Raw genomic sequence first — 24,565 nt, forward strand, 5'->3', positions numbered from 1 at the left:
GGGAAACAGCTGAGACTGCAGTCAACAACAGTGAGTCAAAATCCCTTTACTGGGCTGCCTGTGGGACTTGAGATAGACAAAGTTCCGAAGCTGGTCTTTTTGGCCCATTGTGAATGATTCCCATTGACTTCAGCAGGCTTTGGATCAGGTCCTTTAGTTTCCAGGCATCAACTCCAGGGAGGCCTATTATGTAAGTCTCCTTTGAGCACCAACAGAAATGCTGATGCTAGTGCAGCATGTATGCTAATATGATATATTTTAAACAAACTGACAGTGTTGCCAGCTCTTGATTTTTATCATGAGTCTCATGATATTTAATGTTTTTCTTAAAGCCCCAGATCTCAGAGTCATGTGAATACATAAAAATCTCTTTTCATATTCTTTTAAAAAGTAAGTTCCTAGCCCTCATGGATGCAGAGAAAAGCTTGAAACTATGTACCCTAAAGGCTCAAACACCAGAAAGCAAATTTGGAGGGACTAGGAAACCCAAATTTTATATATATAATATATATTATGTAAGTCATGGTTTTAAAACTAAGCTATTGATTATTTTGGAGGCGAGGGGCTGACTCGTGATTTTTGAATGCTTGGTTTGAGTTTGGCAGTACTGGGATAATTGTAGAGGAATGCAGGCAACCTTTTTCTCAGTCCTGCAGAGAAGAGGGGAGGGTGAATATAGGGACTTATGAACAAAAGGAACATGAGGGTTTCTCTGAGTCTCTTTCACACTGGGTGAACATGGCTATCAGTTCCCGAAACAGAAGGCAGCAGTGTAACTTTGGTGTCCCTGCGAGCGTCAAGCCATGTGGACAATTACTGAATGACTGTGGCATCTGGGAGAGAACAGTATGTGTTGAGTAACAATTATGATGATGGTTTGTGTGATCTGGACAGCTGTTGTCCTCTACCGACAGGGCTGAGACAACCAACTCATTTCACATAGGTCACCGAAAGCCCATCAGATGGTAATGACTTTTAGTCTCAACCAATTGAAAATGGATTCAAATCAGTGACCTAGAGGTGAAAAGTGCCATATCCCACTCCAGTCCCCGGTGTCATCCAGCCTTCTATCACAATGATGTATCTGTGCTGCTTTGGGCAGACTTTTGTCTTCAGTATATGAGCAGGGCCAGAAAACTAGGAGTCCAAAAATAGTTTAAAAAAAGTATTACTTTCCCCAGTCTCTTTCCCACTCCCATTTATTTTAATGTGCATTGTGCTAAACTGTAGCACACAGATCTGTAGCCTATATTTTATTTATTAAAAATAGATCTTATTTTGGCTTTGCTTTATTTAGAGCAGAGAAGTGTGCTCTCTCTCTCTCTCTCTCACACACTCACACACACACACACACACACACACACACACACTCACACCCCCCCCCCCCCAAAATAAGATTGGTGAATTTAAAAAAAAAAATATATGGTTGTTTTTTTTAAGGCTAGAAGGGACCGTAGTGGTAATTAGTCTGACATTCTGCATAACACAGGCCATAGGAGTTCTCTGAATTAGTTCCTGTTTCAAGTCTAATACTTGTGGCTGAACTGCAGTTGATCAATATTTTGTTTCTCATTCCTTCTCTCATTTTTATAGCAAAAAAAATTATATTTTTTTAAAATGCTACTTAAAGCTTGTCTACACTTACAGAGCTGCAGTGATGTAGTTATACAAACGTGAGTTGGTAGTGCGCAACAAGCCTGAATTTTGATGCTATTTAAACCAGGCAAGTTATTTATATTTGAAAAGCAGCTACTGTGTAATATGCTGGTCTGGTTGCACAGGATTTTGTATCTTCCCTAAGGTCATGACCCAGTTTGCTGTACAGTTTGCTACTGTCTCAATGTAAAAAGAGTTCTCCTTTCGCTCAAGTGCTAAAAGCCTGTGATCTTGAGACCTGATGTTGCTCCCATTGAAGTCAATGGCAAAACTCTAATGATGTCTATGGAAGTGTGAGAGTATGGAACCATGGCTTCTTATATGTGCATGTACAGAAGCTACTTCACTATTGTCTGCATCGCTGTCCTTTTATAGGAGCTGTAGGATACTGCACTCACTGGACAGATACCAAGTGCTGTATCAATTCAGGGTAATCTTTTATGAATAATCTGCAGCACACAAACCTCCCTTAGAAGCAAGAGGAAGACCAAGGACAGGGTAGGCCCGTTATTCAGTGAGGGGGCAAAACAACAACAAAAAATGGATATGGCAGAAGTGTTAAATTACTCTTTTGTTTCATTTTTCACCAGAAAGGTTAGCAGCGATTGGATGTTTAACATAGTGAATGCCAGTGAAAATGAGGTAGGATCAGACACTAAAATAAGAAAAGAACAAGTTAAAAATTACTTAAACAAGTTAGATGTCTTCAAGTCACCAGGTTCTGATGAAATACATCCTAGAATACTCAAGGAGCTGATTGAGGAGGTATCTGAGCCATTAGCTATTATCTTTGAAAAGTCATGGAAGATGGGAGAGATTCCAGAGGACTGGAAAAGGGCAAATATAGTGCCAATCTATAAAAAGGGAAATAAAGAGAACCTGTGGAATTACAGACCACTCAGTTTAACTTCAGTACCCAGAAAGATAATGCTGCAAATAATTAAGCAATCAATTTGTGAACAACTAAAAGATAATAAAATGATAAGTGACAATCAGCCTGGATTTGCCAAGAACAGATCATGTCAAATCAACCTAATAGCTATCTTTGACAGGGTAACAAGCCTTGTGGGTGGGAGGAAGCAGTAGGTGTGGTATATCTTGACCTTAGGAAGGCTTTTGATACTGTCTCACATGACCTTCTAATAAACAAACTAGAGAAATACAACCTAGAGTGGGCTATTATAAGATTGGTGCATAACTGGTTGGAAAACTGTTTCCAGATAGTAATCATCAGTGGTTCAATCAAGCTGGTAAGGCATATTGACTGAGGTCCCATAGGGATCAGTTCTGGGGCCGGTTCTGTTCAATATCTTCATCAATGATTTAGATAATGGCATAAAGAATACACTTATAAAGTTTGTGGTGATACCGAGCTGGGAGAGGTTGCAAATGCTTTGGAGGTTAGAACTAAAATTCAAATTGATCTGGACAAATTGGAGAAATGGTCTGAAGTAAATAGGATGAAATTCAACAGGACAAATGCAAATACTCCACTTAGGAAGGAACAGTCAGTTTCACTGACACAAAATGGGAAGTAACTGCCTAGGAAGGAGAACTGCAGAAAGGGAATTGGGGTCATAGTGAATCACAAGCTAAATATGAGTGGCCAGTGTAACACTGCTGCAAAAAAAGCAAATCTTCTTGGGGGATGTATTAGCAGGAGTGTTGTAAGCAAGACACAAAGAAGTAATTCTTCCGCTCTACTCTGTGCTGATTAGGCCCCTACTGGAGTATTGTGTCCAGTTCTGGGTGCCACATTTCAGGAAAGATGTGGACAAATTGGAAAAAGTCAAGAGAAGAATAACAAAAATGATTAAAGGTCTAGAAAACATGACCTATAGGGGAAGATTGAAAAAATTGGGTTTGTTTAGTCTGGAGAAGAGAAGATGGTGGAGGAGGGACATAATAACAGTGTTCAAGTTTTCGGGTACATAAAAGGTTGTTACAAGGAGGAGGGAGAAAAATTGTTCGCCTTAACTTCTGAGGATGAGACGAAACAATGGGCTTAAATTTCAGCAAAAGCAAATTCCTAACTATAAGGGTGGTGAAGCACTGGAATAAATTGCCTAGGGAGGTTGTGGAATCTGCTTCACTGGAGATTTTTAAGAGCAGGTTAGACAAACACCTGTCAGGATGGTCTAGATAATACTTAGTCCTGCCATATGTGCAGCAGGGGACTGGATTAGATGACCTCTCGAGGTCCATTGCAGTCCTACTATTCTGTGATTAAGATGACAAAATTGAATACAATAACCCTCAATAAAACAATGTAAATTTTTTATTTAAAGTAAGAAGTGCCAAGAAATTCAGGACTGATCTGTCTAACCACCTCACCTTGTTCCATATAAGTAATGTATTATGCCAGCGGTTCTCAACCGGTGGTACGCGTACCACCGGTGGTACTCCGAAGAAGGCTGGGTGGTACGCGAGCCGTACCGTGCCGCCGAATCCGCTGCCGAAAGTCCCCCACCCCCCAGGCCGCCAGATGTCCGGCCTACCCACCCACCCCCGCGAATCCTGCCGCTGAAAAGGGGCAAATGGCGGAGAGTTTCGGCGGAGGGCATTGCTCCCCCCCTGTAACCCTGCCGCAATTCCCTCCCCCTTTTTTTCCCCGAGTGGTACTCGGGGGGGAAAAAAAGGTTGAGAACCACTGCATTATGCTGTTCTGTTCTCAGACCTTCTCACTTCCTTCCCCTGACATACAAGAGTTAAGCACTAATTGAGGTCTAGGGTGTGTTTGCTGTGATTGGTTAAAAACACTAATTGGTTCTATGAAATCAGTATAGAAATCTGGAAGGAGCTTTTGCCTCAGTGTCTTGTAACAGAGGTGAGAAGTCCTAGTATATGTGACTTGTGATATGTGACTTGTTAACAGTTAAATGATGTTCTCCCTATCTCCTGCCCCAAAATAGCCCATTGCCATTAGCTGTTGTGCAGTCCTCTCTAATATATGACTTCTCATAGATTCAAAGGCCAGACGGGACCATTGTGATCACCTAGTCTCACTTCCTATATAATAGATGCTATAGTACTTACCCAAAATAATTCCTAGAGCAGATCTTTTAGAAAAGAATCCAATCTTGATTTTAAAGCTGCCAGATCTGAAACATTTATCACGACCCTCAGTAAATTGTTCCAGTGGTTAACTACCCTCACTGCTAAAAATGTATGCCTTATTTCCTGTCTGAATTTGTCTCTTTCAGCCATTGAATCATGTTACACCTTTCTCTGCTAGATTGAAGAGCCAATTATTAAATATTTACTTACAGCCTGTGATCAAGTCACCCTTTAATAATCTCTTTAAGCTAAACAGATTGAGCTTTTTGAGTATCACTATAAGGCAGGTTTTGTAAACTTTTAATAATTCTCTTGGCTCTTCTCTGAACCCTCTCCAATTTATCAACACCTTCTTGAATGGTAGACAGGGTATTTCAGCAGCAGTCACACCAGTGCCAAGTGGAGAGTAACCTCTCCACTCCTGTTCAAGATTCCCATTTATGCATCTAAGGAATGCATTAGTCCTTTTGTCCCAGTGTGGCACTGGGGGCTCATGTTCAGCTGATTATTCATCATGACTCCCAAATATTTTTCACTCACTGCTTTCCAGGATAGTCCCCCATCCTGTAAGTATGTCCTGCATTCTTTGTTCCTAGATCATAGAATAATAGAGGTGTAGGACTGGAAGGGACTTCAATAGGTCATCTAGTCCAGTGCCTGCACTCAAGACAGGACTAAGTAATAACTAGACCATTCCTGACAGGTGTTCCATTTATATTTAACCATATTAAAACATATTGTTTGCTTGCACTCCTCTTCCTTAGTGAGCCTGATCATGATGAATCAGCGACCCATCTCTTCATTATTTACCACTCCCTAATTTTTGTGTCATCTGCAAACTTTGAGTGATGATTTTATGTTTTCTTCCAGGTCATGGATAAAAATGCTGAATAGCATAGGGCCAATAACCAGTTTCTGCAAGATCCCACTAGAAACACACCTGCTAAATGATGATTCCTCACTTACAATTACATTTTGAGACCTATCGCTTAGTTAGCTTTTAATTAATTTAATGTGTGCCATGTTATGTTTATAGTGTTCTAGTTTTTTAATCAGAATGTGATGCGGTACAAAGTCTAAGTATATTACATCGACACTATTGCTTTTATCAACCAAGCTTGTAATCCATGGGCAGCAGGTATAAAAGGCTCGGGGAGGCTAAGCCTCCTCAAACAGAAGCGGAGCGAGAGTGTGGGAGGGGAGGGGGAGGGGGGCTGAGAGGAGTGAGCAGACTCGGGTGGGGCCTCAAGGGGGAGGAGGCAGAGTGGGGGCAGGACCTGAGGGTGGAGCCAGCCTCCCCAAATTCAATAGGCACACCCTGCCTATGTTGTAATCTCATAGAAAACAAGATATCAAGTTAGTCTGACAGGGTCTCTTTTTCTTTTTCCATAAGACCATGTTGATTGGCATTATTATTTTACTCTCCTTAATATTTTATTAGTCAGGTGCTGTGTCATTATCTTGACTGGGACTGATGTCCGACTGACTGGTCTATATTTACCTGGGGTATCCTATTTGCCCTTTTTAAATATTGGCACAACATTAACTTTCTTCCAGTCTTCTGGAACTTCCCTAGTAGTCCAAGACTCACTAAAAATCAAAATTAATGGTCTAGGAGATCCTCAGCCAGTTCTTCTAAAACTTTTGGATGCAAGTTATCTGCACCTGCTGATTTTAAAATGTCTAATTTTAGTAGCTGCTTTTTAACATCTTTCTGAGTTACTAGTGGAGTGGAACCAGTCTTATCATAAGATATGACTACATCATCTGTTTTTCCCAAAATATAGAACAAACTATTTATTGAACACTTCTGCCTTTTATGCTTTTTTATTGATAATTCTACCATTTCCATCCGGTAATAAACCAATACAGTTACTTACACAGCTTTCCTTTATGTTTTTCATTGTTGCTCTCCTCTTTAAAAAAGAGATTTTGTTTAGTGCATTTGGGGTCAAAGATTGCTTGCCTATATAAAACCTATATAAAAACATATACCCCATCACTGTATGCTATGAGCTACAAACAACGTGGTATTGCTATAGTAAACTTTAATGCTTTGGATCATTACTGTAGGAATGTACTTTTTAATAAGGGCTTTTGCAAAACTATGGCTGATGTCAATGGAAGTCTTCTGTAACTAGTATGAATAAAATTGGGTGTTTGCACACAAGGTGGAATCAATTTTAAAAACAAACTGTTGTTAGTTAAAAGAATCAGATGATTTTTTAAAAAAATGATTTTGAATCCCTGTAAATAAAATTGTACATCAGGCAAATGTGATAGCTATGGGCTGAAGATATGTGATTTTGGTGTAGTCTATAATGCCATAGCTGTGCATGTAACACCTCCTATGCAGTAGTGAAGTGCTGTCTTTTACAATCATCTTGCCAGAGATTTTTAACTTGGCTGTAATCATTAGCCATGGTGAAAAGTTGATCCCTTAGAATGGATTTTCTTTAATTCATCTATGGCTGTGATTAAATAAAATATGCCAGATATGGTAATTAGCTATTAAAATTATTATTTAGTGTAGGAAAAAAGATTTGTAGTTTCAGGATTTTTGCATTTCATTGCTTGTGAAATTTGAAATTCATTAGTATTAGCACATGATTTATTATTTGCCCATACAGTAATTTTTTTAAATCCAGCACTATTGTGAATAGTAATAAAACTGGCAGATGACTTCAAAAAAGTTCCTTGTCTCTTACTTTTGCCTTCCCTGTACTATTTTTCTCTGATGGTATTAATCTGTGGTAACACAAACAGAATAAAACACGCCAAGCAGCCAGGATAATCATTAGGCATGTTCAGTAACTCCTACATTTTTTTATCATTTTTACTACACATACTGCATTATGAATTATTACCTTGCATATTCAGGGTATATGCAGTTATACAATTAGAAATCCACAGTCATTCCCATGCTATGGCCATCATGCTAATAACCCACCAATTAAAGATCACCATATATGGATTCATACAATAAGCTATCACTACTTTGCAGAAGCAATTATGGGTTAATATGTGTCAATTATTGGAAGATAAAGGGCCCCATACTAGCACAAAGAATTGAGCCCCAGTCCTTATGATCTGTCATGTCCGTAGCTCCTGGATTAATGGCCACCTGAAATCATGATTTGTGCAGGAACTTTAATTGTGTGAATGACAGAACAGCCTGTTGCATAGGGGTCGGGCATGTATTACTGATGATCCAATATTCAGGGAGCTGTAGGGGGGACTCTGTTAATATACAGGTGGCTAGGAAGGGGTTAAAAAAGAGACCATTTCAAAACTGCTTAGTTCTATTCTAAACAGTTTGCGGCCTTCTACAAATATTTCCTTTCCTTTCCTTTCCTTTCCTTTTAAAGAACAAAAAACCCCACTGTGTAATGGAGTGAAATTACTGTTCATCTTTAGAGACTTTTGGTTCATTGGGCAAACTTATTAATAACATTTTTGTAATCACCAAGGGACAGCACATGTAGCTGAAGAGAAAACGAGCCATGTTTCAATATAGACATGTTTTATTTAATACATATCATATTCAGTCCTAGACAGACTAGAATATCTGCTCTGTTGGATAATCTCATATTCAAAGTTCAGGACTTCGCTGCTATTATCTGTCATCTAAATACATGTTCTAGTATACAAGTAAGGATATAAAAATGTTTGTTATAAATCCATATGAGGTGCACTTAGAGTACTGTATAGTCATGCAAGCAGCTTTCAAACCCTGACGTATATTAGAGAGACAAGGAGAGTGAGGTACTATCTTTTATTGGACCAAGTTTTGTTGGTGAGAGAGAATAGCTTTCGAGTTTACATAACTTGTGTCTTTCACCAACAGAAGTTGGTCTAATAGAAGATATTACCTCACTCACCTTGTCTCCCTAATATCACGCCATCAACATGGCTCCAACAAACCCTGCATACAACATTCTGAAATATATTGGGCAGTTTTGGAAGTGAAATTATGCTGAGTAAAGTGATTCTGTAAAAATGATGATGTAAACTCATATTTTTTCTCTCCCAATAACTCCATATCAAATCTGCCCAGTTGAAAAGTCAAAAAGATAACTTTTCTTTCTGCCAGTTCTGCAAACTCAGCCTGGGATTGGAAAATCAATCGGTTTGTTTTTCTGCGTCTTATAGTAGTTGATATAAAAAAGTCAATCTTTACCATTAGTCACTAATCACAGTTACTATTTCCTCCTCACCGTATAATACAAGCATTCCTGGAGCCAAATAATGCAGGATTTAATACACAGAGAGTAGATATAATGATTAGAGTTGGTCAAAAAAAGATTTCTGCTAAAACATTTTCATCAAAAAGTAGGGTTTCAATGACAATTACATTTTCTTTGATGTTTTTTGTTTTTCAGTAAGACTTTGAAATGAGAAATATTGCCAAATTTTCATAAGAACAAAAGAATGGTGATACTGGGTCAGACTGATTGTCCATCTAGCCCGGTTTCCTGTCTTCTGACAGCCACTGGTGCCAGATGCTTCAGAGGGAATGAACAGAAAAGAGCAGTTGTCAAGTGATCCATCCCCTGTCAACCAGACCCATATTCTAGCAGTCAGAGGCTTAGGGACACCCAGAGCACAGGTTGCATCTCTGACCATCTTAGCTAATAGCTAATGAACTTCTTATGAACCTCCATAAATGTCTAATTTTTTTTTAACTCCGTTATACTTTTAGTCTTCAGAACATCCCCTGGCAATGAGTTCCACAGGTTAACTGAGCATTGTGTGAAGAAGTGTTTCCTTATGTCTGTTTTAAATCTGCTGCCTATTAATTTCAGTGTGTGACTCCTGATTCTTGTGTTACATGAAGGGGTAAATAACACTTCCTTATTCACTTTCTCCATAGACTCATAGACTATAAGGTGAGAAGGGACCATTATGATCATCTAGTCTGACTTGCACAACGCAGGCCACTGAGCTTCACTCCACACCACTCATGATTTTACAGACTTCTATCATATCCCCTGTTTAGTCTCATCTTTTCTAAGCTGAACAGTCCCAGTCTTTTTAATCTCTCCTTCTATGGAAGCTATTCCATACCCCTAATCATTTTTGTTGCTCTTCTCTGTACTTTTTCCAATTCTAATTGTGAGATAGCAGGGTTAGGGGGCAGCCAGAGAGTGATAGAAGGGAGATATATAAACTCTAGAATGATCTGGGCCTCCCTGTGAACTGAGGGAGAGGTTAATTTAGAGCACCGGAGGCCAATTAAGACCCAGCCAGAGGCTTGATTAAAAACCCCTGCTCCAGCCAGGCAGCTGGTGAGAGGAAGGAGAGCTGGTGAGAGAGTTGGAGGAGTGTGGTGACTGATGAGAAATACAAGAGAACTGGGTGAAGGAGAATGCTCCTATTTGCAACCCGGGGAAGTGGGTGGGCGCAAGCCCGCCCACTGCTAAAGACCCCTCCCCCAGCCTAAGGGGAGGAGTCACTGGACCCGGGAGACAACTGACATCGGGTGAAGGAGAATGCTGGGAGGGAGGCTTGCCTGCTGAAACCCAGAAGCTGAAAGGACAGGGGGGAAAGTAGCAGCTGGAAGCACTAGTAGCAATGCAAAGCTGCTTCTATTAGGTCTAATATTAGGTCTCCTGGGCTGGAACCTGGAGAAGTGGGCAGGACTGGGTCCCTTCCCCCTCCCCCTTCCTTGTTGCCCCACAGGGTATTACTGGGCTTGCCAATGCCTGGAAATATGGGCCATGTAGGGCACTCTGATGCTCCATGAAAAAGAAAAGTGCGGGACCCACAGTAGCTGAGCTGGCAATTTGTCATATAATGTATTTTTTCTGAGATAGGGTGACCAGAATTGCACACAGTATTCAAGGTGTGGGTGTGCCGTGGATTTATATAATGTCATTATGATATTTTTGTTCTTATTATCTATCCCTTTTCTAATGGTTCTTAACATTTTGTTAGCATTGTAGATTGCTACTGCAGTCAAAAGATTTTTCTGAAATTGTGGGAAAAGTCCCTCTCTCTATTTTTCTAGTGGGGAAAAAAGAGAAGTTTTCATTTTTTTTATGTGTGGGAAAATAACACATTTCTCTTTAAAAACTAAATTAAACTTTTTTTTTTTTTAATCTTTTTCCAATGGAAGACAAGGCAATAATGTATATGATTTTGTGCTTGATCTTGCTCTCCTTTGCACTCACAGCTCATCTTGGCTTTAGTGGCAATTTACAGCATGCAAGGAATGCAAGACTGAAGTCTAGATCCCTAGCAAAAGGAAAAAGTCAGTCCAGTCATTCTGCCATGAACTATACAAGCAATGTCAGTACATTAGCAAATATATCTGATAGAAAATATATTTCATATAGAAATTGCATGTAATTGAGTGATTGCTATGATCATCATATAGCCGTAACTACAATATCAGATGTAATATTATTTACTGGGGTACTGTTGCGGAAGAAAGGGAGGTGTGGTCCTCTCTGCTCTCCATGCTGCTGCGGCTGCAACCCTCACCAGGAAAAGTGGAATAAAGGAAAAGACGAAGAAGAAGAAGGGACAAAATAAAGCAAATACAGCTAGCAAAAAAAGGACAGGGTCTATTTACACTACTTGGTCCATAGAAGCAGAGTCAAGGAAAAGGTGCATAGCTTGTCTGAGTGATAGACCAGGTGGTTAGTGGGTGTGAATTCATTTACCTTCATTGCCTTCAGTGGAGCTGTCAATTTATACCAGCTGACCTGACAGTAAGTCAGACAAATGTAGCCCTTTTTTTGGTTGTGAATGATCTGTGAACAGGTCATATTTTTGCTAATTTGTTTGTAATTTGGCCAATAGTTTATGTGAATAAATTTTAGCTCATAATTTGTTTGCAAAATGACCATTCACTGTTCACTGATTATTTGCACCATATGATTGGTCATCAAAATCACATGGTATTGTTTTGGTGGGATTTGAATGATGTAAACCGTCTAAACAGCGGAAATCATTCTTCTGTTCTCGCATTTTCCACCAGCATTCTTAATAGTCTAATTTATTTTGCCAATGACAAAGAACTTTTCAAACGGTCGTGAAAGCACTTGCAGGGCTAAGGGTCTCACAAGCATTTATTTGTGCTAATATTCATTGTATTAACTCTTACAAAATGCTCGTGAGTAAATAGAGATGTAAATTATTGACAAAGTAATTTGGGAGGTTTTATTTGCAAGAATATAAGCAAACTTCCTCGGATTCCTTTCATGCTTCTTATACATTCATCTTTCTCAAAGAAACATAATGTGTTGATGGGACAGGGACAGAAGAGATTGGTAGTAAAGTCTTCAAAAAGGGTGCCTTTGAGTTTTTCCCTTATTGATGTGGTATCTGTCTTTAATGATGCTTCTGGAGAAAAGGAACTTAAAGCTCCAGGAACAGCAAGGTGACAGGTCAGGAAAATTCCACCCACAGGCTTTTACAATGATGACAAATATATCAATATAGCATCTAATCAAAATAGACCTGGTACAATGTGCTGGAAAACAATAAACTTTTTTTTTTTCTGTAAATGGCTGGAAACTGAGAGCTCTGATACTACCAGAAGAGTAGGGCATTGAACAAGCTTTTTGACCTTTAGTTAGCAAGTGTTCATTCTCTTTGACCTAGTCGACACAAAAAAGTTAGTTTGACCCAGCCGTGTCACTAAAGGGTGTTAAAAGTCCACACCCTTGAGTGATGCAGTTAAATTGACCTAACCCCCAATGACCTAGCTACTGCCTTTCGTGAAGGTGTATTACCTATGCCAATGGGAGAACCCCTTCCGGTGGCATTGGTAGTGTCAATACTGCAGCATTGCCGCTGTAGCGTTTCAAGACAAGCCCTGAGAAACATCACATCCGGAGCTCATGCTCAACTAGTTACCTACCATGACCCCTAAATTCTTTTCAGTGTCACTGTATTCCACGATACACTCACCTATCTTGTGAGTGTGACCTGCATTCTTTGGTTCAAATGTATGAGCTTGCATTTGGCTGTATTAAAATGTGTGTTGTTCAAATGAGCCAGCTGAGCAAGCAATGTAGTCAGTCTGTATAACTGACCCATGTCTATCATTATTTTTGTCATCTGCAAATATTACCAGTAATGAGCTTATATTTTCTTCCATGCTGTCGATAAAGTGATTTGAATAGTATTTGGGCAAGAACAGACCCCTTTGGGAATCTCATGTGGGACTAAGTCAAATGTCTTACAGAAGTCCCAAAGGTGATATCATTTTTTGATGAGATTGCAAGTTTATTTCACAAGACTCATTTTTCATAAAATTATATTGGTTAGTATTAATTATGCTGCCATCATTTAATTCTTTACTAATATCATCCCATATCAGCTTTCCATAATTTTGCCTGGGATAAAGCTCAAGCTAATTGGCTTATTGTTTCGCAGGTTATCTCATATATACACATAATGCTGAACACTGCTGCCTCAGGGGCCATTGACTGGCTCAAGACTAGCTGTTTTTCATATATACATACCGTGTGTGTGTGTGTGTGTGTGTGTGTGTGTGTGTGTGTGTGAGAGAGAGAGAGAGAGAGAGATTGTGTAGTGTGGGCAAGAAAAGGCTAGGTTGAGAGAGAAGGGAGGACAAAAGGAAAAACTGAGCCAGTCGGTCACTTACAAATTACAGTACTTACAAATAATTTCATTAGATGAAGTAATTCAAGACTATATAATTACAGCTATATGCAAAGAGTATATTAATGCAATATCATGGCTTAAAATTGTAATACAATAATTCTGGACATTCCAAAAGCTTCTCAAAGTTGGATCACATGACATATGTGATGTGCTTTATTTAGCATTTCTGATCACTGTTAATGCCATTGTGCTGTTAGCATGTATGTGTGGCTAACATTGTTTGGGGAGGGTTAGGGTTACACAGATATAACATGTTAGGGTGGCGGGAACAATAATAATATTAATAAAAAAGAAATACACAAATAGGCAAAAAGGGGAAGGAAAGGACTGGCCAGGAAAAAGGATGCAAAAAGTGGAGAGGTCAGGTGGAATGGAATCTGGCATCACTTTGACCTCTTTCAGCATTCTTTATCTAAATGTATCAAGAAACAGGGTCCAAATTTATTCAGATTTGTATAATTTTCTCTCTACAAGGATAAGCTATTCTTTCTTGCGCTGCTAACTCAGGCACGTCCAAACACCACTGCTCTATTCTGAGCATAAGCCTACTCCTCCATTTTTGTTAAATTATGCCCTCAGTAATCATTGCAGCCCTGGACCTGAAGTCTTTGGTGGTGTTAAACCCAGTATATTAGGTACAGAACTTAGGATATAATTTTCAGTTGAGGTTTGGTTGCTGAAGCCAAGCACCATTTTCACCGGCGTGCACCTCGTTTCACAGCTGCCTGTATGTTGGATAGTCCCACAGCATACGCATCAGGCTTTTATTTTTCCTTTATTTTAGCATCAACGAACACGAGAGGACAAGGTCCCCATCTTGCACTACCTCTGTGGTGTCCAATACATTTTGAATAGAATTTTTTGCCTGAGGTCCACAGAAGCATTTTTCATGTTCCATAATATGCTCTGCCATTGGGGTTCTTTTAAGGGCTGTGATAGCTCCCCTTCCCACACTTTCACAAGGAACTCCAGATCATAGGAATTTCTCATCTTCAGTGAAGCATACATAATGGACATGGCCTGGGGTGTTTATGAAGCATTTTCAAGGTTCCCAGTAGCCCTGGGGCCTCTGGCATTCTGAGGGTATCCAGACCAAATTGATAGTTAGCAAGTGTTTTAGTTGAAAATACTGCCACTCCGCTGAGGGTGGTAGGTCATGCAGTTGCTTTAATGTTAGAAAAAAGTCAAGGATGAGGGCTGTATCTAACCAGGAAATCCACATGATGCCCTTGCTCAGCCAGTTCTTCCAAATTATAGGTTTTTTTCCCCAATTTGCAAGTCTGACTTACCCCAGGTACGAGGATGAAATTAGTACCTCTTAGGTAGAATAGACTCTTTGTGCAGCCACAACTGTAGGCACTATTTTTTTTCCCCACTGGACAAAAAAGAGGAACCAAGCAGCTCCTCGGGGAATTGCATGCATTAATACCCCTTTAGTTTCTACCCATATGAATATAAGGGTGCAGCATGTTGGAACCAATTTGACATCTGTGATGTGATAAAAGCATCTTTTGTAGGTCTAGAGTCCAACCCTTGTCCCTTTTCCCCCTTCCCCCTGGCTGTAGGGAGCTGGATTGCTTTACCAGGGCTCTATGCCTCCTCCCCCTTTTAGTTTACAATCAAATGTTCAGTTTTCATTCCCCTTATTAAGTAGACATACAGATAACAGGAGAGAAATTGAACTGCTCACCCAAACTGTTAATTACTGCTGCAAAGAACACAACAAACAATCCAATTGAACAAGTGACTTTTCTATATTAATTTCATGTTCATGTACTCAGGAATTAAGCTTATTGAAGGTGCTGAGTGGGACAAGGGTCTGAAAAAGTTGAGGGGGATTCAGGGCCAGGGAGCAACAAGGGGAAAGAGATTGGGGGAATAGGATGGGGTAGAGGGAAGACATGGAGGTGGGGGGAGAGGAAGGCAGGGGTTGTGGGAAAAAGACAAGCAGGGGCAGGGTGAGAGGGTGGAAGTGGGATTTAGGGAGGGTAGAAAATCACTGTCCAGGTAGCTCAGCAACAGGTGTTAGCCATCTCCTCTTCCCAGTTGGCCCCTAGGGGTTGCGCAATGCCTATGCAGCTTTCCAAGACATCTTATAGGGAGGAGAGCTGTCTCTCGAACATCTGGCTCGTGGGATGTCAAGCTGTTGGGCTTTAAGGAACCAGCAGTAAGGCTGCAGGGAGCTGCACTGCTTCCGGTGATCTCTTTGGTGTATGTCGGTGCGGAACTAACACACTGGCCAAGTATAATCCACAAACGAAGGCTGCGTGTTGATGTGTCCATTTTGGAAAGCTATCAAATGTTTGTTTAATTCCCAGCACAAGTACATGAGCAATGGCACTTAATGTTGCTAATACACCATTTAAATAAATCCTTTCCACAATCAGTTCACTCTCATGGGATCAATTTGGGATGAGGAGTTCCCTTATCTCCTTTGCTGGTGTGCTTCACATTCAGCCATTTGATGAGAATTGACATGTGTCCCCCAAAGTTAATAAAGTATAAGCATGGAGCGGAAGAGAGAACCCAAATTAGTAAGTCAGTCAGTTAGTCACAGTAACTGGATCAGTTCATAAGTTCAGGCTGGGGAGACATAATAACTGGGAAGTAAACTTGGTATAAAACAGAACTGGTCCTCATTTCACTGCAGGCTATGTAAAAAAACATTCTGCTTCTTTGTGGCTTTTGGAACAGATACACTTCCGCACCAACCTTGACATGAAATTGAGTTGGAAACTTTATAAAATATTTGAGACCTTACTTCTTGGCAAGTTCCCTTGCTCTTTTAAAGGCTGAGCTCTGTACAACCACATCTTTTTGCAGAATCTTGAAAAATCATTCTTATTTTGTGCCATTCCCCCCCAAACAGTATTTTTTTTCATGAGCTAACAGCATTATTATTTCTTTTACACTAAATCCGAGAAATCTGACAATCCGTGCATGAGGTTTGGTATTTGAGGCTGGCTTTGGAGTCAGGAATCTAGGCGCGCTCTCTAAATCAAATTTAAGATCATCCGGCAGGCTGTGCACTTCTGAAAGGAGCCGGGAAACACATTCTAAGGGGCTGCCTATCTCTGCTCCTTCAGGTACTCCTATAATTTTCAGATTATTTTGGTAAGCCCTTCCCTGGAAGTCTGCCACTTTAGATTTAAGAGAAGATAAATCTGTGAGGCTTCTCCCCCCCCTGGGCAGAGAGTCCTTGTCCTTGAGTTTCCACCAGTGATATTTACCCTTCCTGTCAGAGCTTGCAGAGAAGAGTTAATTGAAATAACAATTGGTTATATCAAGGTCAAAATGGCCATGATATCTACTGTGTCTGCTGTAACTTTCCCCAGAAGGACCATCAGCAGCTGCCATCTTGTTCAGGGAGAAGGATAGGAGCTCTGTTCTCCTTGTTTGGGCTACTTCTAGAGCTCCCAGTAGACAAATCTTTGCATGCTGACATTCCAGAGATTTTTTGGGGGGATTGATCCTGAACTCCAGATGGAAATAGATATTAGTGGATGGCTTTGGAGCTCAAGGAATCTGCTCCTGTGTGCTGCACAGTGCCTTCCTTCTTATTAACCTTAACTTTACTGACCACAGATGTTTCATAGATTCCTTTAGTTTTCCTTATCAGTTGCCTGCATTTCCTAACTGCTGATTCCATTGTCATCAGCATTCCCGTTTTTCCATTTGTTATATATGTTTTTAATTTTTATTGCTGCTTTCACCTCCCCACCCTTAGTTAGGATGGGTTTTTAGCCATAGAAACTTTCCTTCATGATCGTGGAGGATGGGAGCAGAAGTGTGCTGTATCTTGTGTGGCTCTTTCTAAAGAGGCACTGACATTTGAAGCACAAAGCATGTGGGTTGCTTCCTCTTCAGACCTGCCTTGTGACCCTATCTCACAGCTTTCTACTGCAGCTGAACTCCAGCATCTGGAGAGCTCCTGCCCTGTGTTATTGGGAGGCTGCTACTTTTTTCTAAACGGGCTCTACCATCTTGTGGAATAGTTTGGCTTCCTACACTACTGCTCTTCAATCAGTCTCCAGGTGTGGGTAGCTCTTTCTGATTTCACTGAAGTTTCCTACCACCCCCATGGCCTGAAACTTGGCCTTTTCCTTGCAGCCTTGCTGGCTGATTTTTTCTCTATCTCCATACCATCAACTCCAGGTCTCTCTTAAGACCTTACCTGCTAACCTTCTGGCTTTTGTTCCTCAGTCCATTGATCTGAGGTCAGCTCCTACGTCCACTGCAGTCATGTAGCTGCCTCTTCCAGGTCCTCAGTTGCCTGGCCCACTGTTCATAGGTGGCAACACAGAGTTGCAGTCCTTTCCCATCATTCTCCCAGCTGGCTTTCTACTGACACACCTCATGACAGATGCGGTCAGTGGCAAGGCTGGTGTAACTCAGGCCTAACCTGCAGCTGCTGTTGACGTCCCCGGTCGTGTTTTGGTACTTCCCCCCTCTGTCTCTTTTGTCTTTTCTGCTTGCTTTACTATCCTTCTGGATCCCCAGCCACACAAGATTTTCAGGTAAGTTATAAAGGAATGGCTTACCTGTCTGCAGGTTAAATTAATAGATTCATAGTTTTTAAGGCCAGAAGAGACTATTATATCATCTAATCTGACCTCCTGCATAACACAGGCCAGGCAATTGCACCCAGTTACCCCTGTATGGAGTCCAACAACTTGTGTTTGTGTTTGGCTAAAGCGTATCTTCCAGAAGTGCATACAGTCTTGGTCTGAAGACATCAAGGGAAGGAGAATCCACCACTTTCCTTGGTATTTTTTCCAATGCTTAATCACCTTCACTGTTAAAATATTGTGTCTAATTTGAATTTGTCTAGCTTCAGCTTCTAGCCGCTGATTCTTGTTATTCCTTGCTCCGCTAGATTAAAGAGCCTTTTAGTATCTGAGATAGTCTGCTCATGAAAATATATACACCATCATCAAGTTACCTCTTGATCATCTTTTTGATAGGATAATAAGATTGAGCTCTTTCAGTCTCTCAGTCTGGGGCATTTTTTCTAGCCCTCAAATCATTTTTGTGACTCTTTATTTCAGCTCTCCCCTCCTCCCCCCCAATTTTTCAATGTTCTTTTAAAAGTGTGCATGCCAGAACTATATGCAATATTCCAGTATCAGTCTCACCAAAGCTGTATGCAGAGGTAAAATCATCTCCCTACTCTTAGACACTACTGTCTAGTTTATGCTATTCACTACTCCCCTTTTTATACATCCTAGAATTGCATTAACCCTTTTTGCCACAGCACTGCAGTGGGAGCTCATGTTGAATTGCTTGTGCATTATGACCCCAGAACCCTTTTCTGAGTCACTGCTTTCCAGGATACAGTCCCCCATTCTGCAGGTCTGGCCTGCATTCCTGATTCCTAGATGTATTATCGCTTTGCATTTGGCTGTATTACAACACATTGTGTTTCAGTAGGCCCAGCTTCCAAGTGATCCAGATTGTTCTGTATGGCTGTCCTGAGCTCATCATTATTTATGCCTTTGCCAATCTTTGTGTCATCCACAAATTTTATAAGCAGTGATTTTTATATTTATTTCCAGCTCATTGATAAAGATATTGAATGTCAGGCCTATATGACATCTACACCATTACCTTTATCAATCAAACTTGGAAACTCATCAAAGCATGAAATCAGATTTTCTTGACAAGATCCACTTTCCATAAAACTGCTCCTGATTTGTAAAGGCTCCCAGAACGTCTGCCAGCCATGCTTTCCTTGGGTTAATACACCGGCCGGCCTGGTTTCCTGCCTGTTCCTATGGCCTTTGGAGTTACCACAGGGGTGTAGGAGAGGGGACAATTATTTTTTTTTTAAGTCAGTGTTTCCAAATATTAGTTCTTTTGTCCCCCCCCCCCCCCCCCCCCCCCGTTTGGGGGGAAAGGGCTACTGAATGCAACAGAATGAATAGTATCTAGGGGCAACAGAATGAATAGTATCTAGGGTTTGGTTTTTTTTTTCACTTTTTCATTTTTTTTCATTTTGCCTTTTGCCACTCTAACCTTTTTTCAAAACTTCATCTTTTGAAGTAACAGAGTAGCAATAGGGAAAATTAAAGAGCGGTGAAAAGCAACCCTCGCCCAACAAACCCTGGATTTCATTAATTCAAATGCATTCGGTAAAGAAAAAGAAGGAATAACAGGGACAAAGGGTAATAAAGCAAAAATCGACACTTCTAGCTATGACAAAAATATGGAACATTTTGATAAAACAGGAGCTTTATGCAAAAATTTCCAGTTAAAAAAAATGTTTTGAACAAAAAATTTCAACCATTTCTCTTAAGCAATGAGTCCTAAAACATGTGTGTGTTGTTAGACCATTTGTGCAAGCCTGAGGTATATTAGTGTGGCATTTAGAAAAATGACTTTCTTCAATCCATTGCTCAAGCTGAGGAAAAGTGTACTACCAGGTTCTCTTCGTTAAATGTTTACGCATATTGATGGCCACATGAGTTATGAGCATAGAGAAGAAAGATACTAATGCCAGGCGCCACTGATAACTGCTCTCTTTCAAACCACATCCTCCAGCTAGAACGCTCTTTGCTATTCCTGCTGCACACAGTCCAATTACATGCAATGCATATCTAAGTAGGTCATTTGGAAGGAAGGCAGGTCACGAGCACAACCTCATCATGCAGCAAGTTCTCATGTTTTTGTAATGAATTCTTTGCAGTTCATTCTAAATTTAAATACAGTGAAACCTGTATAAGAGACCCCCTTTACGACTCCTGTCTTAAATGACAGCCCTAAATGTACTGAATTTTACTTTGCTCCACCTCCTCACTGAAGGCTGCCATAAGTAGTTGCTCCCTCTAGTGATCTCTTAAAACAGGTTTCTATGTTCTTAGGTATGTACCACAAATAAAAATTGATTTTCTGCCCTCCACCTCCCTCCTCCACAGATATATGGTCATTGTAGGCCTTGTTATTTGAGATTACAATAAACCCTATTACATTTAAATGCCTATCCACCCTCCCTATGTTACTGTTTCCTTTAGAAAGACGTATGTGTCATAAATATATAGCTAGCATTATTTGCTTTCCTTTCTCTTCCTTTGTGCCTTAGCAGTGCTGCTGCTGTCCTTCATAATTTAGCAGCCAACAGCATCACTGTATGACTGTAAGAAGAAACAGCATCGTACAATGATTTTCTGCTCAGACACTTATTTTCCTCTGGAGAGGCCTCGTAAACATGCTGTGTTTTTGCTTGCTCCCATGGCTTCCCACTGGCATTTCAACCAGGGTGAGGCAGATGGGGGAGACCATTCCTCCCCTCCTCCCCCCATCCCAAACAACAACAATATTTTGTTCAGCTAAATATAACTCTTACCACCATATAGATTCAGAAGGGGACATACTGTACAACAGCAGTGTGCTGGGAAGAGATGGCAGGAACCCCAGGCTCCCAGGCTTCTCCACTAAACTAATGAATGATCAACACAGTCAGAACAGAAGGTAATGTAGCAGGTTCCACTTTTAACATAATTCTTTAAAAAAAATGACTCTTCTTCCAGTGCTTTATGTTAATTTTCTCCATCAGGCAGGTGGCATGCTGGAACCAGAGAAGCAAGCTGCCTCGTCTCCCCGGTTACCAGGGCTATGTCTACATGAGAATAAAAGACTTAGGGCACAGCTGCAACTGGCCCATGTCAGCTCACAGGGCTTGCGCTGTGGGGCTAAAAATTGCAGTATAAATGTTTGGGCTCAGGCTGGAGTTCTGGGACCCTGCGACAGGGAAGGTCCCAGAGCTTGGGCTCCAGCCTGAGCCCAAACATCTGCACAGCAATTTTACATCTCAGCAGCCCGAGCCCCATGAGCCTGAGTCAGCTGACCCAGTGTTTAATTGTTAAGACTCCCAGGGTATGTCTACACAGCAATGTTCAGATTCAGAGTTATGGTAAAGAACAAACTTGCTTATTTGAACCCACCTGACTTTTCCAGTCATCTACCTGTGACCTGTACATGTCTTTTCCCATCATGCTCTAGTTTGATCTAAAAACCAGGGCCTTACTACACTCTGTCATGCTCTAAAAACTCATGACAGAGGGCTCTGGGAGAAGCAATTTCTGTAAGGAGGGAGCAAATATCCCTCCTACCAATTGCAGAAAGAACCCTCCAAGCACAAATCTAAAGGGGATGGATTTGCCATAGATTGCCCATTTTGAACATTACAAACTCCTCATTAGGGACATGGAGTGTTGTATCTTCCCAAGACATTACTGGCTACCATCCATGAGTTCCAGATTTGGAGTCCAAGATACCCAAGACACATTGGAGAAGTGATATGGTTGAATTCCAATGGGTTAAGAGTAATGGTGTGTGGGAAAGGGATGGATGCTGTATTTATTAACAGCTTCTCCTATTTACATTCTGTAGCTGCACATGTGAGCACTTTGCTGGTAGAAGGCAGGAGTGAAAAGGGTTTTTAGGTAGAAGAAGTGATGACTTGTATTGGCTTTGTTCTTTTTAGCTGATGGTGAATGATAGAGATGTTTGCTTGTTTGCCTCCAAGAGGGGCAGTTATATTAGCTGGCTCTTAACTTCCATCTCACTGTTGTAGTTATGTATCTTTGTCCATTGATAGGTGAGGGATTACTGATCTGCAATGCCTTTTGGATTTGATGGGAACTAACCATGTAAACTCTCTGCATGTGAATGGAAGAAATAGTCACTAGGACTGTTAAAACTCCATGTCATTACATTTTTTTCTGTCTTCTGCTAACTTGCAACATCTGAGAATTCTGCTATGTTGGATTCAAGTGATCCTGGAATGCATGAATAAAATGGAAGAAAGTCAGTCTCCTTTTCCTTTTCCATCTCTCCCTTTTGCATGTCAAGAAGAACCATGTGCCATTGTGCTTGAAATAAAGAGGAGTGCCTCTTGCAGCTTGTTTACTCTGATGAATGTGATGCAACACAAACCAAAACCAAATTGTTCATAGCTGATCAGCCCCTCTGAGTATTTTGAAGAACTCTATTTAACTTTTGTGTTGAGTGAGAACCTCACTTAAAAAAAAAAAAGACTCCTAAACCTTCTTCCGATTAAAATGTTTGAAATTCTATTTGGGAGGATAAAGAATGGCATTTGGCAAAGGTCACAAGAAGCATTTTCATATGCATTTATCTGGAATAAATATGGATTTAAATTGCTCTGTGCTAGCTTATTGATATTTGTCTTTGTGACTCCAGAGTTCTGCTTCTACAATAACTAAAGGAATTACTTACTAGTAGACTCCAGCCTTATTCCCAGCCTCTCACCACACACTCAATATGTGGCGGTGCCTTTATTTTAGACTGATTGACCCTTCTGAACTGATCTTTCCTGCTGTTTTTATTTTTTTAAACCCAAAGCTCCTTTTTCTCTCTGCCCATACAAGCTCCATTTGCAGTCCATCTATATCAGACCGAATGATCAGACCTGTGCTGTAGAAGGAATAACATCTATCTTTCCACTAGAGCGACATCCCTGAATAGCTGCGTAGGGTTCTGTTCATTAGAAACTATCCTGCAGAAGCTGCAAAAGATCTGAGCTATTGGCACCATTGCTTGGCTGACCTATCAGTTACAGAGAAACCTATGGAAGCTTGTTTGGTTTATATCTTTTTTTCCCTCTTCTAATGTTATATATGCAGTGCTGGATTACAGGATGGAGAATTCGAGCTCAGGAGCTTCTGTCCAGGCTAATTCACAGAATGTTTCACATCCCCTTAGTAGCCATTAATGGAATTCTTGTCAATCCTGATTACCCCGGCCTAAGGCTGAACAAACTGGCCTACATGTCACTGACCACGTGACAGGCTTGCCTGCCCTGTCCCATTACAAAATGCAATTGCAACCAGAAAAATGGCTACATAAAATGTCACCTTCATCATAATCCTCCGCCTCCAGCATTCCAACTTAAATACCCATTTAGACTCCTAGGGAAAATTTTTCCAATGGGTGCCTAAAGTTAGGAATATGAATCCATATTAAGGCATCTAAATAAGTGAGCTAATTGATTTTCAAAGGTATTGTACTCCTCTGGCCTCTCTAATTTCAGTAGAAGTTGCAGATGCTCAGCACCTCTGAAAAATCAATTAGGCCATGTGTTGGGTCCCTTTTATGTCTTGCTTGAAACCCCAGGTGGTTTGCAGGATCTTTCAGAAAGGAGGAAAACCTGCTCTCCCTTGTGACACACCACCTGGATTTGGACAAAATGGCACCTACAGAGAAGCATGTTTAAAACAACAATTTAATGTGCCATTTCCCTACTGAATATTTTATAACTTTTCTTTTTCCAGCTATCTCCTAAACTCTTGTATATAAGAAGGGAAGTGGAAAATCTTTCTTTTCTCTTGATAATCTTTTCCATTAAGACAATTTCTACTATGCAACACAGGTCCGATTCATCCTCGAAATGTTCTCCCCTTCCCAGTAAGAGTATGCAGTGACCATGACCATGGTTTCTTATTCCTTAAATCCCAACATGGAGCATGTGAAACAGGGCTTTGATAGGCAACTTTTTCCTTGGAAATTATCATAAAACTAGGCTTAAAATGTTAAATATTTTGTTATGTAAAGTCCTTTTTAAAAGTGTTTTTATTACTGGAGAGAAACATTAATAATTACATTAAAACACCCCCTCTTCTATGTACAATATAAAGCCACATTCATATCAGAAAATTAATTGCACTTTTTTTTTGCTGCATTGCATTTTAAGGGAATATGGGGGGAAAACCAGAGAAGAGAGAACCAAACCATAGGAAACTAGGGAATGATGACAAATATAACATAGGAGATCAAACAAGAAATTTCATGCAGAGGCAGGAAATTGTCCAAATGCAGCAATAACCTCAGTCTATGGCCCAGATTATTAAGCATATTTAGCTGGTGTTGTGCTCAACTAAGTGCCTAAATCCCTTTTGAAAATGAGACTTAGGTTCCTAAATCAATTATTGCAACGCTGAGTGCAACAACACCTCAATACCTTTAAAAATCTGTGACTGAAATTCTTTCCATCATTAATTTACCATGGCCGTCACTAGAGGTCAACAGTCCATAAAGGGCCCAATCCTTCCATGGAAGACAATGGGAGCAGGATCGGGCTTAACAAGTCTATTCCTTTTTGTCTTTCCAAGAGTTCCAGCCCCTCAGCCTAAAATACAATGTAGTTTATACAATGTATTCATTCACATGAACAAAATAATATTTGACAGTTCAG

General features: G+C 40.5%; 1 long non-coding RNA gene across 1 annotated transcript in view; it reads left to right on the forward strand.

The window, feature by feature from the left end:
- LOC137165058 (uncharacterized) overlaps nucleotides 1-22,514 on the forward strand; it is a 94,428-nt gene extending 71,914 nt beyond the window's left edge. Inside the window, exons 2-3 of the long non-coding RNA XR_010923278.1 lie at nucleotides 20,706-20,820; nucleotides 21,950-22,514. This is a non-coding gene — a long non-coding RNA (uncharacterized lncRNA). The remainder of the gene's footprint in view (nucleotides 1-20,705; nucleotides 20,821-21,949) is intronic.
- Nucleotides 22,515-24,565: the final 2,051 nt, after the last annotated feature.

The sequence above is a fragment of the Emydura macquarii genome, unplaced genomic scaffold, assembly GCF_026122565.2.
Source record: "Emydura macquarii macquarii isolate MOO-44397 ecotype Brisbane River unplaced genomic scaffold, CSIRO-AGI_Emac_v2 contig_2734, whole genome shotgun sequence".
Classification (NCBI taxonomy): Eukaryota; Metazoa; Chordata; order Testudines; family Chelidae; genus Emydura; species Emydura macquarii.